This window comes from Elgaria multicarinata, chromosome 3 (assembly GCF_023053635.1).
Source record: "Elgaria multicarinata webbii isolate HBS135686 ecotype San Diego chromosome 3, rElgMul1.1.pri, whole genome shotgun sequence".
Lineage (NCBI taxonomy): Eukaryota > Metazoa > Chordata > Lepidosauria > Squamata > Anguidae > Elgaria > Elgaria multicarinata.
In genome coordinates, this window is record NC_086173.1 from 148,546,066 (window position 1) to 148,559,452 (window position 13,387).

Genomic DNA, 13,387 nt, shown 5'->3' on the forward strand with positions numbered 1-13,387 from the left:
CGTGTGAGTTGTGGGGGATGATTTGGAGGTGATTTTCCTATTAAATAATGCATTTTAGACCCATTAGATGTTCCTTTCCAATTTGTTTGCTATTATTGGCATGACGTATTTCTTGCACTTTAAAATAAATTGAGCAGTTTCAAGTTTTGTGCTTCTTATTTTTTCCAGGAAACATCTGTTCTTAAAAATCAAAGTTGGCATTTTGGGTGTGTGTGTGTGTGTGTGTGTGTGTGTGTGTGTGTGTGTGAAAGTAGCTCACCTTGCCTAGGGCACAAAATAGTCTGGCACTGGCCCTGGCAAGCACAAAGCGATAGTGTTGTTTTCTGCACTTTCAGGAAGGACTGTGGAGGCTAGTTGGTAAGAACCGTTAAGACTGCCAGCATCATCCTGCCTTCATACAAAGCTATGGTGTCACCACACTTAAGAGTACTGTGTACAGTTTTGGTCACCACACCTAAAAAATGATATTGTAGAGTTGGGAGAAGTGCAGAAAAGGACAACTAAAATGATCAAGTAGCTGGAGCATCTTCCCTATGAGGGAAGGTTACAACAGCTGGGATTGTTTAGCTTGGGGTGGAGGCTTAAGGGGAGACATGATGGAGGTGGACAAAATCTTCATGGTGTAGAGAATGTGGATAGGGAGACCTTTTTGTTCCTCTCTAATAATACTAGAACCTAATGGGGTGATTTCATTGAAGCTGATTGGTGGGAGAGTCAGGACAGATAAAAGGAAGGACTTCTTCACACAGCACATTGTCAACGTATGGAATTCACTACTACAAGGTGTGGTGACGGCCACCAATGTGGATGGCTTTAAAAGGGGGTTGGATACATTCCTGGAGAAGGCTATCAATGGCTGCTAGGCCTGATGGCTCTGTGCTACCTCCAGTATTCAAGGCAGTATGCCTATGTATACCAGTTGCTGGGGAACATGGGTGGGAGGTGTTGGGAGAAACAAGTATTGTTGTACAAATTCCTCTGCAGCTCGCAAATAAACGCAAGCGTGAGTTTTGAATCTTCAACGCAGTTTATTTAGAGAAGTTCTTCAAAACAAAACAACCATGCTTGTAGCAGCAAATTATAACAAAGCAATTGTCTCACCATAAATCAAAGTAAGCATAACAGCTTTACAGTTCTCCTTGACAAAAGTTGGCTTTGCATCAAAACAGCTTTCTCTGGCAGCAGCAGCTTGCGCCATACCCTCAAACCTCCACTGGCTCACTGTATATTGCTGTGAAAGAGCGAGCCTTATACTCCCTTCACTCAATCACCAACAGGTGTGCTGAGCTTGCAAGTCTCAGCCAATAATCTGCCTTAATTACTGTTAAGGTTAACACGAAAACTTGACAGGAGGGTGCTGTTGCACCATGTCCTGCTTGTGGGTTCCTGATCAACAGCTGGTTGGCCACTGTGTGAACAGAGTGCTGGACTAGATGGACTCTTGGTCTGATCCAGCAGGGCTCTTCTGATGTTCTTATGACTGTGTGGTGTGTAAAATGAAATAATGCTAGCACTGAAGCCTGCTTAGGCGTTATAAGAAAAGCCCTGCTGGATCAGACCAAAGGCCTTTCTGGTCCAGCATTCTCTATGAATTTGTCTAGTCCTCCTTCAAAGCCATTTAGGTTGTTGCCCATCGCCATTAAGGATGGAAGAGAAATCCATTTTTTTAATACAAACCTGCCCAATTCGCACTTCTCAAATCTTCATATGAAATGGAATAGACTTGCACACCGAAATCTGCACTTTTCAGAATTCTGTGATGGAATTCACAACTTTAAAATGCACAAAAAAATGTGTATATTAAAAAAAGAGTATGCCCCCAATGGCGTATATTAGGGGAAAATACGCACAAGAATGCATTACGCATGGGTCAAATTGCATGCCAAAAGTGTGTACATTAGAAAGTGAATGGCGACGGTAAAACAGCAATTGTGTCGGGATCACTGGGAAAGGGAGGAGGAGGCAGCAGCCTTCTTCCTTCCCCAGAGACCCCAAAGCAGGTCTGTGTGTATCTTCCCACTCACCCTTAGTATATGTTCGTGAGTCCCTATGGGACAGCCAATTTGTACACATTGAGAGGTACTCTTTCTTGCACTATTACTTTACATGAGCCAAGACTGAGGCCTGGCACTGAAATATATTCAAGAGCTGGACAATGGTGTATTCATTGTAACTGGACAAAGTATTCATTGTAACTGGACAAGCAAGGGCCAATGTCATATCCATCAGACCTGTATGAACTTGGGCATACGAGTCAGCATGGATACGATTGATTTTATCTACAAAGCGGCATGCAAAGTCCATATCACCTGAAAGTTACACAGTTGAGGGACCCCGGGATGGCTTGGGAAGATGGGGATTGTAATTCAACGCAGCTGAGGGCACCAGACTCGGAGAGGCTGCTTTAAGTAACAAAAATGTGGATTAATTCAGGGATTTACTCAAATCACTTAATGAGTAAAAAACAACAGAATACATTAGTTAGTCTTTAAATGCCAAAAGACACTTTGTTTTTTTGTTTTTTTGTTTTGCTGCAACAGCCTGACACGGTTACCCTTTGGGAAGCTCATTAATAAGAATTACATTTCCCCTCATGGGAGAAAGGGCGGGAGTACAGATGTGTCCTTTCTCCTTCGTGGTCTTCTTCTTAAGCCCTTTACTACCGGGGGACATCCACCAGTGTTGACAACCTTTCTGGATGCTCCATTTGTTTTTGGCCTAATTTGCGCACAAACAACCCACACAAGCCTGCTGTTGGAACACTAGGCTGAAGGCAGGGCCGGCCCTGGTATTACACCGAGTGAGGCAGCCACCTCAAGCGGCAGATGCTGGGGAGGGGGCAGGGAGTGATGGGAAAGTGTTGAAGGACAGAGCTGTTTGTGTCACGCTCAGCTTCCTGTGTCCCCATCTAGCCTGTTGCCCTCAGGCGTGGTGGAAGGTGCCGCCCCAACACCAGCATTGAAGTAGGAGTCAACTGCCTGTCCAGTTGGCTTCTATGTCTGGAATTTGGGGAGGAACATCACCTTGTCCTTTTGCCTCAGGCAGCAAAATGACTTCGGCTGGCCCTGGCTGCAGGATCTTATCTTTTGCTGTGTGGGAGAGAGAACGTTAGCGCAGAGATGTCGGAGAAATTTGCAGTGGAATCAAATGAGTTTGGATTTCTATGCATCTGACCTGCAGATTCTGCAACGGACCAGCTTTTCCCAAGTCACACAGATTCTGTGCGCTTGCAGACCAGTTCCCCCTCCCTTTCTGGAATTCTGTGCAAATTTTAGCCATAGAAAAATACAAAAAGTTCATTTCCCTCATAGGCTAAAGTATGAAAATGTACATTGGGGGCTTATGCACTTTCTGAGGGGGGGGGGTTGCGCATTTTGTGCAAGCATGAATTTGTGGGGAAAATAGGAAATTGGGGGGGGGGGGACAATTCTGCCAATGAGAGGACAACAGAATGAAAGGCACCTGCAATCCGTGAAACGCAGACAGAACCAATTTTGTGAAATCAGTGTGTGTGTGTGTGTATGTGTGTGTGTTCTTATTAGTAAACCCCAAAGTGCCAGCTCCAGGTCTCTCTCTTTGTGCAGACAAACCAGGGCCATAGCTAGACCTAAGGTTTATCCCTGGATCGTCCAGGGGTCAAAGGTGTTCATCCAGGTGACACACAGGGGATCCAGTGCTCAGGCAGGGGCGAACCCTGGATGATCCCAGGATAAACCTTAGGTCAAGCTGTGACCTAGGTGTCCCACCTGCCCAAGCTCCTAAAACAATCCCATAGCATTTGTTGTGCCCTCAGAGGAACCTTTGCTCCCCAGTCCCCCCACCCCCACCAACCCAGCAAAGCCCCCCAGCACCTGTCATTTTCCAGAGGTTGGGCTTCCCCACCCTTCGCCTCCTGCTCTTCCTTTCCTAAGGAAGTCGGCAGCCCCAACTATGAGTTTCCATCACCGCTGACCAGGAATGGACAGCAGGGATTTGGGGCGGGGGAGAAAGAGATGGATGAGACATGACCGAATGTGTCTTTTCCAGCGATGACCTTCGCATCTTCAAATGCAAACAAGAAACCAGAGAGAGCTAATAATACTCCGCTAGGCCTGCCTGGAGTAAACAGTCTTCTGCCCTGGCTGGGGAAGCAAGGAGCTCAGATGACACCCGCCTGGAGCCAGCGTGCAGAGCCAAGAATGTGCCGAGGACAGATATACGGTTACTGGGTTGCTGTCGCATGTGAGTTGCCAGTGTCCCTCCACCCTGACCCTCAGCCACTGAGCAGTGGCCGATTCGCTAAAAGAGAGGCATTGGGAAAGAAGCCTGCTTCCAGATTACATCCCACTCATTTGAGAAGCACCACTGTCCCTTGAAGGCTTTAGAAGTGTTTGGGATTGGTTGGGCTTGTTAGACAAATCCATGGAAGACAGGTCTGCCAATGGCAATTGTAGTGAAGATTTTATTATGCTAAGTGGAACCAGCATAATTAAGTAAATAATATATGAATTAAATAATGTGTAAATTGAGAGCTGGTATGGTGTAGTGATTAGAAATTTGGGCTGGGAAGTTCACTCTGTGACTTTGGGCCAGGTACTGACTCACAGCGTAACGTACCTCAATGGTTTTTATGAGGATAAAATTAGGGTGACCACATGGAAAGGAGGCTCCTGTATCTTTAACGGTTGTATTGAAAAGGGAATTTCAGCAGGTATCTTGGTATGCATGCAGCACCTGGTGAAATTCCCTTTACATCACAACAGTTAAAGCTGCAGGAGCCCTACCTAGTGTGACCAGATACAAAAGAGGGCAGGGCTCCTGCAGCCTTAACTGTTATGATAAAGAGGGAATTTCACCAGGTGCTGCATGCATACAAAGACACCTGCTGAAATTCCCTTTCAAATACAACTGTTAAAGATACAGGAGCCCTGTCCTCCTTTCCATGTGGTCACCCTAGATAAAATGGAAAGGAGGACCATGTCAGCCACCCTGGAACCCTTGCAGGGGGGCAGGGTAAAGGCAAGATATAAATGTAATAACAATAATGATACAAAAATAAAGTTGTGAAAGCTCTTATGGAACTTCTGTGCCACAGAACACTCAGTGATGTCTGTGGGCTCTGTGGAGGCAACTGGATGTGGCAATTCAGAACTAAGCCCCTTGTATTAACTTGGGTTTACTCCCAGGAAAGTATATCTCTTCACTGGCTACCGTTTAGTTTCCGGGCGAAGTATAAAGTGTTGGTTATCACCTTTAAAGCCCTACATGGTTTGGGTCCAGGCTACCTGCGGGATCACCTTCTCCCGTACAATCCGCCCCACACACTCAGGTCCTCTGGGAAGAATCTACTTCAGTCAGCAAAGACTAGGCTGACAACCATTACCCAGAAGACCTTTTCTTCTGCTGCTCCCAGACTGTGGAATGGCCTGCTGGAGGAGACTTGCCAACTTAACAGTCTATTAGCATTCAAGAAAGCTATAAAGACTGATCTCTTCCGGCAGGCCTATCCAGTGGAATTTTAAGATGTTTCAGAATGTTTTTAGGATGTTTTAACAATGTATATTATGTTTTAATTCAGTTTTATGTATTTTATATTTACTGTTGTTCCCTGCCTCAATCGGAATGGAGAGGCAGGTAATAATAATAATAATAATAATAATAATAATAATAATAATAATAATGTAGGATTGTAGCTTCAGACAGTTATTTGATCCGAACATTTCTACTTTGGTTCCACCAAGCCTTAGCTCAGGAGCCTGCATTTAAAATCATGGCTCAGCTTTCAAGCACATAGACCTCCGAACTTGTACAGAGTAACTGGTCTTCAGCAAGCTATCCTATCTCAGCCTCAAACTCCGATTAGTAATATCCAGAATCCCTATTACGGCCTACCTTACAAGGCTTTTGCAAGTGCAACATGGAACATGAAGGGTTACATGCTGACGAATCTTCTGAACAGCTATATATACAAAAATGCAGTCTGCCAATGCTAACATTACAGACACATGCTAAGACTTAAAATAGCTGTTATACCAGCAATGTCAACTCATTAGAATACTATATGTTCTCACCGGATGCATCTTCGTCGGAGACTTACACCTACTAAATCGCTCTGCATATCATCGAAAACAGAATTTCCCTTCCCCCTAACACATTTGGGGAAGCTAAGGTGCCTCGAGGAAACCTGATTTATTTAAAGACCTGGCTCTGTGCACCCCATAAGTCTGCTCCATCCCCTTGCTTTATGTCTTGCTTTGACCCATTGTTACCTCTCCCACCTTATCCCCACCCAGGCCTTTGTGCTTTGCTTCCTGGCCTGCCGAAACATGATCCGATCACCTTGACTGGAGCCAGTATTGATACAGAGAAAGATCAAAGCATTGATTTTCTGTCACTCTACAGAGGCTATTCTGTTATTAGTCCCTGATCCTCCTTCAATCAGGAGCTATAGCTGGGTTATCTTTGCTGTTCCAAGCTTCCCATCTGCTGCACTTGAGAGATATTATCCAGGTGTGGACGCTCAGAAGCCAGCCACTGTGGTGCCTTCTAAGACATCTGACATCCAAGGGTGTGCAGAGAATAGCTGCATTTGGGCATCGTGATAAACCATGGCTTACTGTGATGGGAATGAGTCAAAGGCCTTGGCTAGACCTAAGGTTGATCCAGGCTGCCTGCTCCTGGGATATCCTGTGTGTCATTTACATGAACGGGGATGACCCCGGGACGATCCCGGGATAAACCTTAGGTCTAGCTAAGGCCAAAGAGTTCCATCAGACGAGTGTTTTATTGCACACCCGTTACTGGGCACTCACGGATTTTCACGGGTCCCTCTCATGACGTCATCTGCCTCCCACGTGCCTCTCACCCCTTCTAGCCTTCTTCACATGACTAAAAAGTAAGTCTGACTTATTTTTAAAGATGGAAGTTGTCACTATGTCCTACACTTTGCAGAAGCAGCAGCGGGATCAAAACAGCCCACTGAGTGGGCCACGTGCACGTTGTTTATTTCCTCTTTCAAAAGAGGAAGTAATGAGGGACAAATGCGCCCGCAGAAAATTGACGGTAAGCAAACACGATTTTCCCCTGTGTGATGACACTCTAAGTGAACCTCAGACTCACATGACTCCCTTTCTCCTCTCTTCCAGCATGGCTGTGAGGAGGAATTTGGAAGCTTTCGCTTCTGTTTTTCAATAACCACAGTTTGTCGCATCATTTGATCCTGAAAAACTGTAGTTAATCTTAACTATGTTTTGTTTGAAAAGTTACGAACCACAGTTAAGATTAACCACAGTTTAGGGTTCAGATGTAACACTAAACGCGGTTAATAAAAAATGGAAATGAAAGTTTCCAGTATTCTGTAACAGCCATGTCAGAGGAGGAGAGGGGAAGGAGGAATATGAAGCCTGAAGCTCACCTAGCTCATTCCTATTTTGAAAAACCATGGTGCTGTTATCTCCCTCACCACCAAGTTAATTACAGCCAGGATTGTGTGTATTTGTTTTTTAAAAAATCTAGACCAGCTGATACAAATTCTGCAAGATCAAATGCTAAATTCTGCAACCTGCTTAAATTATGCAAATTAAACATGCATGGATTCTGCATGTATATATTTATAAAGAAGTATTAATATTAATGACTCTGCTTAGCTTTTTCCTCGTCTGGAAGTTATGGGGAGAATCAAGGAGCTATAAAAGACAGAAGCATAAACCTCTTGACTACTGCAAATTGTAGCATGCATGAACACAAAAGAAGTTAGTTTAAAATTAACCCAGAAATAGGAGAAATGAACCACTCGGCATAACAAGACAAAAATACAGAGCTAACAAGATAAAAATATATAATGACCATAGAATGCTTTTAACAGCACAAATCTGTAATATACTGATTAGAAATAACCACATAAGAAATGATGAAATATAATTCAGAAATTTATAGATTGCTGGAAACTCAAAAGTGAGAAAGGCTCTTTAAAATTTCCATCTTATCCAAGTCCTGAGATAACACTGAGCACCTTTCCCCTAAGCAAAGGTCTGTTTGATAACCATCTTGTCTTGTCCATCTCAGAACAGGCTAATGTCTGTTTCCATTGATCTAAACTAACAACTAAAATGCTCCATAATTGCAAAGCCTGCACCAACCCAAAGGAGGTCAATTTCAAATGACCCTTGAAAACTGAAATCTTACAAGCAGTACCTGCAACAAAATGTTGCAGCGTGGGAGCTTTTGTTCAGGATTCCAGACATTCCATTCCACCACCACAGTCAGTTCGTATTCCATGGCCACTGAGTAAGCCATTCGGGTCCCTTCCCAAAGAAGATGTTTTTTCTCCTTTTTTTTTTTTTTTTTTTGGTACTTCTGTAATCCTTGAGGTTTCCCCAAGCCTCACCAATACCTCCCTCTTATCTGTGGGTGGTGCTATTTTGGCTACATAAGCAAGAGCCTGAACACTGGAAATAGTTGGACTGCTTCAGCAACTCCATGGGCTTCTGAGATTCACCAGGCTTCACCTATGCATTTTCAAGCATCGTCTTAAGGTAAGGTTAAGCAATGTGGTGCCCTGCTGTTTAGGTATACCTGTATGAACCAGGATGACCATATGGCAAGGAGGACAGGGCTCCTGTATCTTTAACAGCTGTATAGAAAAGGGAATTTCAGTGAGTGTCATTTGGATGCATGCAGCACCTGGTGAAATTCCCTCTTCATCACAACAGTTAAAGTTGCAGGAACCCTGCCCTCTTGACCAGCTATAAAAGAAGGCAGGGCTCCTGCAGCTTTAACTGTTGTGATGAAGAGGGAATTTCACCAGGTGCTGCATGCATCCAAATGACACCTGCTGAAATTCCCTTTTCTATACAGCTGTTAAAGATCTAGGAGCCCTGTCCTCCTTTCCATATGGCCACCCTGCTGCTGTTACCTGTGGTGTTTTAATGTTCATTTTATTTTGTATTTTTAAAAGATCAGTAGTTGGGTCACAGTTAGGCCTGTATGCATGCTGTAATTCTGTAGGGCCACTTAGAAGCTGTAGAATGTAATGCTAAACGAAGAATCCTGCTTCCTGTAAATCAGAGTTTTCATCTTGTTTGTTTTTAAAACAGATTTCTAGCCCTAATGGCATACAGGCTAGAAACTTGCTATTTTTTGTAAAAAAAAGAATATTTTTGTTTGTTTTTAAAGCAAGTGTCTAGCCTTATTGGTATATGGGCTAGAAAAGTGCTACAAAAAGCCCACAGACAAAATGAAAACTGAGATTCGCAGGAAGCAGAATTCTGTGGCCCTATGGGAATTGCAGCGTACATCTGCACTACCCCTCAGGGACTGGCAGACACCAGGGCTTTCAAGAGGAAAGCTTTGGATTCCAAGGAAGCTAAACCCTGTCGCTCTTCTGAGAAAACAGCACTTGCCAGAAGTAAATGAGTCCAGAGACTGAGGGAGTTGTTTGGCAAATCATTAAATGGCTCCAAGGGCACAGTGTCAGTTTGGAGGAAAAACCCCACCCACCATCTTCCACAAATGCTCCTGTTTAAAGATAGGTGAATGCCTTGGCTCAGGTTTATGACAGAGAATATGTAAACAGTACTGTTGGTGAGTTGAGAGCTCAAAGTTGAGGGAGGGTCGATCCATTTTCTGGTGCAGTGTGAAAAGAAGTCCATCCGAGTTGTTGTGAAGATGTAGGGTGACCATAGGAAAAGGAGGACAAGACTCCTGTATTTTTAACAGTTGTATAAAAAGGGAATTTCAGCAGGTGTCATTGGTATGCATGCAGCACCCGGTGAATAAGACCAGATACAAAAGAGGGCAGGGCTCCTGCAGCTTTAACTGGTGTGATGAAGAGGGGATTTCATGAGGTTCTCCATATATACAAATGACACCTGCTGAAATTCCCTTTTCTATGCAACTATTAAAGATACAGGAGCCCTGTCCTCCTTTTCATATGGTCACCCTAGCTAAAGGTACAGGAGCCCTGTCCTCCTTTTCATATGGTCACCCTAGCTAAAGGTACAGGAGCCCTGTCCTCCTTTTTATATGGTCACCCTAGCTAAAGGTACAGGAGCCCTGTCCTCCTTTTCATATGGTCACCCTAGCTAAAGGTACAGGAGCCCTGTCCTCCTTTTCATATGGTCACCCTAGCTAAAGGTACAGGAGCCCTGTCCTCCTTTTCATATGGTCACCCTAGCTAGATACAGGAGCCCTGTCCTCCTTTTCATATGGTCACCCTAGGTAAAGGTACAGGAGCCCTGTCCTCCTTTTCATATGGTCACCCTAGCTAAAGGTACAGGAGCCCTGTCCTCCTTTTTATATGGTCACCCTATAAGATGGATGTGGCACTTAACTGTAGTTGGAGACCCTAGGCCTCAGTTGCACTACACGAGCTGAAAATACTGTTTGAGGTTTCCTTCATAAGAAGCTGGTGTCTGTTCTTCAGTGGAGGCTAAAGAATATCTCTGGAAAAGTATTACTACGTGGACTGGAGTGGGGTGGATGGGAGCCTACTGGATTGTTATTGTGAACATTTTTACAATAGCTCCAGATTATTTCCAGATTAGGGAACTACCATAAGGCCGAGCACAAGGCATGCGGCATCGATATGCTCTGACACGTAATTTTCTCCTCCTGTTCAACCGAAAACTGCCCTCAGGCCCTCTCATATCTTAAGCACATTAGAACTAGTCCTGCCCTTTGGGGCAGCAGATAAGAAGGCTTTTCTCTCTTCTCGGTGACCCTTTAGATATTCGAAGAATGCTATCTCATTCCCTACCCCTTAGTCAAACTGCCTTGCTAGATGAGACTCAGATCCATGTAGCCCAGCATTCTGTCTCCCACAGTGATCAGTCTGATTCCCCTAGGGCAGGGGTGGGGGACTTCAGGTCCCGGTCCCAATCCGCCCCTCCAGGGTTCCCCAGATAGCCACGCCCCTTCCTGTAGCTCCAGCCTCTTTCCCTCCATCACCAATCGTTGGGTGAAGTTCCAGCTTTTGCGCATTTTCCCCATTCTAAAAGGTTTAAATACCTCTCCCAAGGCTCAATTACTGTCAGGAAGAGCTTTAAACCAAACATATGCTGGTGTTAGGATTGCACCCGAGGAAGCCTCCTCAGATGAAGAGGAGGCAAACTTACAAGTAGTAGAGGGTGTCTCCTCCCCCACAGCCAGACCAGAGACCGGTGCACAGTTGGAAGGGAGTCGTACAATGGAGGAGGATGCAGGCCCCGTGGAGGAGCCACGGGTCAGTCAGTCACTCCCTCTGCCTGCCTCTCCTGAGGCTGAGTCAGAGACGGAGGGGGTTCGACCACCCAGCCCCCGCGAAAGGAGACGTAGGAAAAGGGCAGAACAAAGGCAGGGGATCAGGCGAAGTACGCGCCTGCAGAACAGGCACGGAGAAAACGCTGAGCTGTAGTAAGGGGAATGAGGCACAGCTGGGAGCTGGGTGGGGTCATGCTGGCAGGGCTTGAAAAGGGGAAATCTGACCGCTGGTCCACTGTAGCAAACACCTTTCGTTCCTCCGGTTGCTACTGTGCCCCACGCCTTACCGTTTGTCTGTGACTTTGGTTTCCTGACCTGGACTGGCTTGATTGACTCTGCTTGAACGTTTATCCCTGGCATTTTGGACGACTGACTTGGCTCTTGATATCGGACTGGACTTGACCTTCGCTTGCTCTTGGCTCCTTGACCCCAGCACCCTCTGTTTGGTTCTTCGACCCGGATCGGTAGGCTTGCACTTCAGAACTTGTCTCTGGCTAGAACTATTGGACTTTACTTAAAGGACTGTGTTTTTCTTAAACTGCAGCAGTTCCCTCCTGCATTCTTGGCCAGAGATTTATGGCTGGGTAATTGGCAATAAAACACTAAAGCAATAAAGCATTCAGCAGAACGCCTTGACTCGTGGCTGGTCACTGAAAGAGTGTTTGCTACACAGAAAAAAAATGGAGGAGGCAGTTGCAGATGAAAACCAAGTCTTAAGGCAGCAAATTAACCAGCTGGCTGCAGTGGTGACGGCTTTGCAAACACAGCTATCGCAGATACAGCAACAACCCCCTGCACCTCCTCCAGCTTTGGCACCTTCCCGTAAGTGTCCTATCGCCCCACCGGAGAAGTTTGACGGCTCACCAGACAAATTTGCAGCCTTTCTGGCACAATGTGAGTTGTACATGCAGCTGCGGCCCCAGGACTTTCCTACAGCTCAAGTTCAGGTGGGGTTCGTGATAAGCCTGCTGACGGACGCTGCAGCTAAATGGGCAACTCCTCTGCTATTGCAAAAGAGCCCACTACTCCAAGACTATAGGGAGTTTGTTAAAGAATTTCGGGCTGCATATGAGGACCCGCAAAAGGCAGAAACTGCCAATAGGAGAATCCGGCGCCTCCACCAGGGCCAGGATACTGTTGCCACCTATGCCAGTGCATTCAGGTTACTAGCCCAGGATCTCACCTGGAACGAAGCAGCCTTGATGGACCAGTTTCAGGAAGGGTTGCACGAGGAAGTCCTGGATGAACTGGCAAGAGTGGATCGGCCTGGGACTTTGAAGGCACTTATCCAGTTGTGTCTGCGCATTGATGGGCGCCTAGAAAGCCGTAGGGTGGCAAAACGATCCCACCCACCCCGAGCAGCCACCCCTGCAGGTTATAGGCAACCAGCAGTCACCCCTGCACCTAGTTCCCAGTTTGGGGAAGAGGAGCCTATGCAGCTGGGTGGAGCCCGACCCCGCCTCACGATGCAAGAAAAGGAGAGGCGGCGACGGGGAGGCCTGTGCCTCTACTGTGGCCAAGAGGGGCATTTTGCACGAACCTGCCCTGCCAAAGGGCCACGCCCCATGGTGTCGGGAAACCGGCAACCCCAGCCCTAAAGGGAGTCCTAGGACTGGGGCAGGGATGCGGCCCATCATCGGAGACTCCACCTCGCCACTCCTGTCAGCCACTGGCTCTGCCAGTGACTGTGTGTCAGCTAGACCAATGCCCAGTTCAGACCATGGCCATGGTGGATTCAGGGGCCTCCAGCACATTCATGGACATGGGGTTTGTGCAGCAGCAGGGGTTTCAAGTGTACCCACTTGCCATGCCCCTCAATATTGAGACAATTGATGGGAGGCCTTTGGCGTCAGGTTTGGTGACGCATGAGACCGAGCCCTTGTGGGTGGAGATCCAGGGACACCAGGAGCAGATTCGGTTTCTGGTGGCAGCCATAGCTCATTTTCCGGTGGTCCTTGGAATGACATGGTTGACGTTACATGACCCCCGCATTTCTTGGCCCCGGGGGGAAGTCGTCTTTGCATCAGACTACTGCAGTTGTCATTGTTGGCCGGGGACAGTGAGTGCCATTCTCGAAGGACCTCGGGGGGACCCGCTTGAGGGGCTGCCGGCCAAGTACCGGGACTTTGCAGACGTGTTCGATAAAAAGGAGGCAGATCACCTGCCACCC